Source organism: Apium graveolens, chromosome 11 (genome assembly GCF_009905375.1).
Source record: "Apium graveolens cultivar Ventura chromosome 11, ASM990537v1, whole genome shotgun sequence".
In the NCBI taxonomy this organism is placed as follows: Eukaryota; Viridiplantae; Streptophyta; class Magnoliopsida; order Apiales; family Apiaceae; genus Apium; species Apium graveolens.
This window is the reverse complement of record NC_133657.1, coordinates 1,850,597-1,857,664: the sequence shown is the minus strand read 5'-3', so window position 1 is coordinate 1,857,664 and position 7,068 is coordinate 1,850,597. Positions and strand designations below refer to the sequence as shown.

The 7,068-nt window shown below is 38.2% G+C and overlaps 1 non-coding gene across 1 annotated transcript; it reads left to right on the top strand.

The window, feature by feature from the left end:
* Positions 1-1,338: 1,338 nt before the first annotated feature.
* On the top strand, positions 1,339-1,412 carry TRNAP-UGG (transfer RNA proline (anticodon UGG)). Its single transcript has one exon. It is a non-coding gene; the product is annotated as a tRNA-Pro (tRNA).
* Positions 1,413-7,068: the final 5,656 nt, after the last annotated feature.

Sequence of the window (7,068 nt, the reverse complement as noted above, 5' to 3'; positions counted from 1 at the left end):
TTATTGTCAAACTCGAAGCTAAAATAATAGGAAGAAACCTTGGTGTATGCTCAGTAGGAAGAACCTGTTAATGTTTGTACCCTAGAGACAACACTATGATGTTTTAGTTTAAGATATTTGGATTATTAATATTTATGTTCTATTGATTATTCATTTTATAATTTATTAATTCTTAATTTACTGTGATATAAATGTTAGACTAATAAATGACTTTGGAATATGATATGCAATTATACATATCTAAGTACGTGACTTAGAAATGAGATTATGAGAATAGTATCAATATTCCTAAAAGTCCCTAGTTGAGTATTATTATAGGGGAAAATAACAATGCATTAAGACCACTGTGTTTGTTGACTGGTCATCACATCTCATTGATCATAGGTATGGTGATACTAAAGTCAAAACACAGGCACATGTATTAGATACATGGTGCTGGATTGACCCGTTGTGAGATACTACATGTTTATAGTGTCATAGGTTATTCTCACAGTGATAATGATGTAATGATCCTTAGACCTGAAGTCATTATATTTCTATACGAGAATTAAAATACTTTGATTCCATTAAAAGTTATCCTTGACTGGGTAATGATAAAAGTGTATTTCGGTATATTATGAATGGTATGAGAAATATGAATGATCTAGAAGGGATTTAACCCTCCTATTTTATGAGTGATATTATTGGCCTCTTGTGTGAGCTAGACTATGAAATGTGTGGTCACGCTCAAATATTGATTCAATATGATAGTCTACTCCTTAATCAAGGAAACTTGGATTAAACTATGACGAGGATGACACATTACATGCCTCTAGTTTAATCTATAATATTTGGTTAAAGGGATTATATTACATTGTACATTATCACGAAAGGTTTAATCGAATCACTGATTTAATACCGGTGCCATAGAGTACTTAATACCGGTGCCACGGAAAGATATGTTTTTAGATCTCGCATTGAAAAATCTCCTTCCTTTTTTTATTGTAATCTAAAATATGGTAATACATATATGATCAGATGCATATGCAGTTAAGAACCTTGTACACGGAATCCCTAATTTAAATTGAAATGTACAACTATCCAGTAAATAAAATTTTTTCTTAAAACATAAAAAAACGTTCCTCTCTTCCCAAGCATTCCCGAAAACTACTCATTTATTTTTACGACAGGTTCCGTTCCGTATTTCATACGTATATAAGACTTTTCTTTTACTATTATTATATGTTAAATGGGACCAAAAAGACGAAATGCCCATATAAATTGTATATATCAATGGAGGAAATAACGATGTGGAAAACAAAACAGGAATTCTATACAATGACACTGTAGACCAATTGGAGGGATGTAGCGCAGCTTGGTAGCGCGTTTGTTTTGGGTACAAAATGTCACAGGTTCAAATCCTGTCATCCCTACCTATTCGTTGAGCAGTAACGAGGGATTAATTAAGATCGATTTTAATATCCAATAATAATATATTCTATAATCGTTTATTAAACTGGGGTTAAAAAAATAACCTACAAGGTCACACACAAAAAACACTTGAAGGAGAAATACTTTAAATTAAATAAGTAATTTATTTTATTTATGATATTAATTAAGTATGACTTAATTAATTAAATAAATAAAATAGAGAAATTACTTAAACTAATTCTGAAATAAGTTATTAATTAATTAAGTGTGACTTAATTAAAATAATAAATTGGGATTTCATATTAGTATTAATTATAATTAGATTATAATTAGAAAACTCATTCTTCTCTCTATATAAACTCTTTTAGGGTTGATTTATATATAAGGATATATGGTTGATAAAACCCTAGCTAGCCGTTCAAGGAGAAAGAGGAAGGAGAAACACTATGATTCTGTCACCCGTTTTAATCCTAAAAAATGTTCGAAAATTTGTATTAAATACCCGAAAAATCATTTTAACCCTGAACCTTCTTTGAAACATTATTTTCATTGAATACCTTATGTGCTATGTGTTATGTGTTATGTGCTATGTGATTATTGTGTGATATGCCTATGTGTTCATTGTTTGTCGGTTTTCGACATAACTTTCAATCCGTACGTCGGATTTGGGTGAAACAAAGGGAAGATAGAAGCTTGTAACGTCTACGTGACGACCATATTGAGTTGAGAATGAGTGTTGATAGATATTTGTAATGTCTAGCATAGGAAGAGAGGCGTAGAAAGGGGAAACAAGTGGTCACCGAATAAGAATTGATAGATGTGTGCAAGTGAAGTGGAAGTCAATCGAGATAAGTCAGGTATCTCTGAACTTTCTTGTGATATGTATTCGGGATAATTATGTTTTATGTTGCAAGTGTTTTGAATTACTTAACCTTGAACCTTGATCACCTCAATTGATCTTTGAGCCGTAAGCCTTATTCTTTGTAAACCATTGATTGTTGAATTCCCAAATACGAATTACATATATACGATACTACTCCACAAATACATACATACCATACACTGATTACTGAAATGGATTTGCTTAACATACAAACATTCATACCTTCTACATTAGAGAACTAATCCTTGTGTAACCGTTAAACCATTGTTCTTCTATTATTTGATTCTCTTACTGGCTGGAAGCCAATATTTATACATACCTTCTTATACCTTTATGGTGTTTAAGAATCACCATATGCTTTGAGACGAATATCGTTTATGATTCTATTTATTAAACTACATTGTTTACTATGTTGTTATTATAGAATTTGATGGTTTTCTAAATGTGGACCAGATTCGTGGTCATATTAGGCCAATGTGTGCCTTGGATCCAGTATATAGACCAGAGCTGTGTGCCTTGCTCTGGGTTAGTGCGTGATTGATCAGCAGCCTAACCTTGATTTTTAAAATTAAAAGTGAATATCCAATTCTAATCATTACTTATCAAGAAACTTGATTTCTTTAAATCATTTCATTTGATAATTGTTTAATCTCAGTATTGTGATTGTGACTTGCTGAGCTAGTTAGTTCACTCTTGCGAATCTGTTTATGTTCTTTTTTAGTCAATAAGGAAGTTGTTGGCAGCGAGGATCCCCAGACCAGTGTGCGAGCTAGGATTCCAGGTCGAGATGGAATAAGCTAGCTGGAGACTTTTATTTTAGTTTTGAGTTTGAAAGTTTGTAATAATGTTTGTTAATCAGATGTAAGTTAAACTAGTTGGAATCTGTTATGTTGTGATGTAAATAAGGTTGTGGCTTGTGTTCATACTTTAACCTGTTAAAATCCGTGGTTGTGTACAGTAGGGTCATTGCATATATTATTCCATAAACATGTTTATATTGTGTGTCTGTGTGTTGTGAACCCCAAACTTCTGACCCAGGTTTGGAGGGCGTCACATTTACTATCATTGATGTCTATGTTGATGATCTAAACATCATTGGGACCCCATATGAACTTCATGAGACGATTGAATATTTGAAAAGAGAATTTGAAATGAAAAACTTGGGTAAAACGAAACTTTGTCTTGATTTTCAGGTTGAACATTTATCTAAAGGAATCTTTGTCCACCAGTCAGCTTATATTGAAAAAATCCTTAGCGATTTATAGTGGATAAAGCATATCCTGTGAGTACACTTATGGTTGTACGTTCACTTGGAAAAGAACAAGGATCTATTCCGTCCAAGAAAAAAGGGAGAAGAACTTCTTGGTTCAGAAGTACCATATCTCAGTGCCACCGGTGCACTAATGTATCTTGCCAATTGCATACGCCCTGACATTGCATTTTCTGTTAATCTATTAGCAAGACATAGTTCTGCTCCAACTCGAATATATTGGACTGGTGTGAAACAAATATTTAGATATTGATATGGATAGAAAATACATCCTAAAGACACATTAAATGTCGTATTAATTACACTTGGGCTTCTTGTCAGAAGTCCAGTACAGACTTGTCTGGTCCGATTAGTGAAATTAAGCCCGTATTAGGGTCGATTAGTGTATATTAAGCGTAATTAACCCGAATTAGGGGGGTTAGTGATTCGTATGATTAACTTAGCCCAAGTTAGGGTCGTTTAACCTATTCACTCTTATAATTAGTGTGAATTAGGGATAATTATGTCTTATGCATGTTGATTAGTCCCAATTATCCCCGTTTAGGGCAGATTAGCCTCGATTAAGGCCAATTAGTGCATTCGAGCTTAAAAATAGGCTCTTTTGAGCCTAATTAGCAACTTGTACATGGAAATTAACCCCAATTAGGGATAATTAGTAGCTTTCACCCTATAATTAACCTTGACGAAGGTTAAGGGGTGATAATTGCTCGCTTTTTAGTCCCGATTAGGACCGTTTAGTGTTAAACACTATCCAAATAACCTGTACACAGGCCTTAAGTGTGTATACTCACACTAATAAGTCGTTGTAAATATGTTGGTCACTCCACACTTTACGATAAAATGGCGATACCCATGAAGGGCCGATACCCGAGAAGGGCCAAAAGTACCCCTAGTCGCGAAAAGACCATTATAACTTCCACGAAAACTCGAGCAGTATTCCCGGAAGTCGGGGGGGGGAAATGATATGGATAGAAAATACATCCTAAAGACACATTAAATGTCGCATTCATTACACTTGGGCTTCTTGTCAGAAGTCCAGTACAAACCTGTTTGGTTCGAGCTCATACTAGACTCAAGACGGTCTGTGTAGGCAAGACCCACCAATAGAGGTCGTCAAGGTCCACGAACATAAGTTATTCGTGGTCTAGGCCCAATACGGCTGGAAGAGCAGACACATGTGTCCTAAATGGACTTAAAGCCCTACACAAAAGGTTCTGGAGTTCCTTCCCTTATAGAACTCCTAATTACCATATAAGTTGGAGACTTGTCCACCAAGCATCCTAACACAAGTCTAACCCTAGACTCACCTCTATATAAAGGGATTTACCCCTCAACCTAGAACTACGTACTGGCTTGATTCTCTACCACACAGAGATACGTAAGCATATTGCAAGGACCGATAGTCCCGAACGTAAGAGCAACCATTAAAGCTCGAAGTTCACAAACCCTAGCATTAAATACTAACGTACTCCAGTTTTTATTCCACAACATTTGGCGCCTTTTGTGGGAAGACTACAACAACCATGGTGAACACACGGAGCAGAAATAATAGTGGAACAAACACTTTTGTCCCATCGCGAATAATCGCATCAGTGGTGGAAGTACCACCGCACTCAACCTATGCCTCCACCCAAGGAGGAACCCTGGTAAGGGCGACTGAGGCTTAGCCACAAGGGATGAATCCCCCGGTTCCTCAAGGGACAAATCCCCAATTTCAGCAGTTACATGCACCTGTGAACTCTCAACCCGTTGGGTATGAGTACTCGACAATTGTGACTACTAACCCCCCTTATGGGATGTCTCTATACCCCGAAGCTGGAGGAAGTGGACACTCTAATAGGAGTGAAGTACAAGGGAGGACGCCCCAATACATACGTGGCTCGGCTCCTATTTCGGAGGATCAAGAATTCTCTGGACCATATACTGATAGAGACTCTGAATCATCGGACGATGATGCTGCTCCAAGAAGGAGGCGTGCTGGCAAGGAGCCAATGACTAGTACTGACCAGCGCCCCAGGAGCACTCAAGGGACGAATCCCCAAGATGTTCAAGAGAGGATCAGGGCTCATGAAGCGGAGATCCAAAGGCTAAAGCGCGACCTGGAGACACACTTGACCCCAAGACCCCCACTTGCTCTAAGGAGGAGATATCATCCTCCAATCATATACCTGGATGGTTTAATACCAAGAAGGGTTGTTGCCTCAAGGGTTGATCAAGTGATCTTATGCCCCTAAGAGATCATGATGATCCAAACCCACCATTCATTGATGAGATAATGAATGCCCGCATCTCAAGGAAGTTTAAGATGCCCATCATCAAAGCATACGATGGTACTGGCGACCCTGCTAATCATGTCAGAACGTTCTCCAAACGCCCTGTTGCTACAGCCCGTGAACGACGCTATTAAGTGTCGGGCCTTTCCTCAAACCCTATCGGGTATGGCTCAAAGGTGGTACAGCTGGCTGCCCCCAAACTCTATTGGATCCTTTAAGGACTTGAGCCAAGCTTTTATCAAGCAGTTCATAAGTGGCAGAGTATATGAGAAGAGTTCAGCCTCTCTCATGGGCATAGTCCAAGGAGAAAAGGAGTCCCTAAGAGAGTATCTGAATCAATTTATGAAGGAGGCTTTGAAGGTCCCTGATCTTGATGATAAGGTAGTTGTGATAGCCCTACGGCAAGGGACCAGAGACGAGTTCTTTAAGATGTCTCTGGCTAAGCGCCCTCCCGAAAGCATGTTGCAGCTCCAGGATAGAACCGAAAAGTATATCAAGGTGGAGGAGAGTATGAAGAAAACGACTGTGAATAATGAACCTACTGGAAACAAGAAGCGGAAGAAGGATCAGGAGTACGATGCCAAGGACACGTATCCACTGATTGGCAAAAGCTCTGACTCCTCCTCTTTTAAGAAGAATCAACAACCAAGGTTCACTGAATATGTGAGGTTGAACGCTCCAAGGAGCCAAATTCTTATGGAAATTGAGAGAGACAAAGATTTCAAATGGCCGAAGCCACTAAGGGGAGATCCCGAGAAAAGAGACAAGAGTCGATATTGCAGGTTTCACAAAGATGTTGGTCACGATACTGACGATTGTAGGCAACTCAAGGATGAGATTGAGTATATGATCCGAAGGGAAAAGTTCGGACGTTTCACCAAGGGTGAAAAGGTTGGAGGCCAAAAGAGAGATAATGATCGAAGAGACGATGATCGAAGAGATGACGACAGAGATCGCAACCCACAGCCCTGATGGCCGGTAATTAATATGATATCGGGAGGTCCTACAACAGCTGGTACTATAAGGAACTCCTGAAAAGCTTATATAAGAGAAGTGATGAGCATAGTTGGAGAGCCATCTAAGCGTTCTAAGTCAGAGATGACGCTTGAGTTTGGTGACCCAGACCTTGAAAGTTTGAAATTTCCTCAGGATGATCCTCTGGTTATCACTCCGATAATTGAAAATGTCCTGTTATGAGGGTCCTATTGGACAATGGAGCTTCCATGGAAATT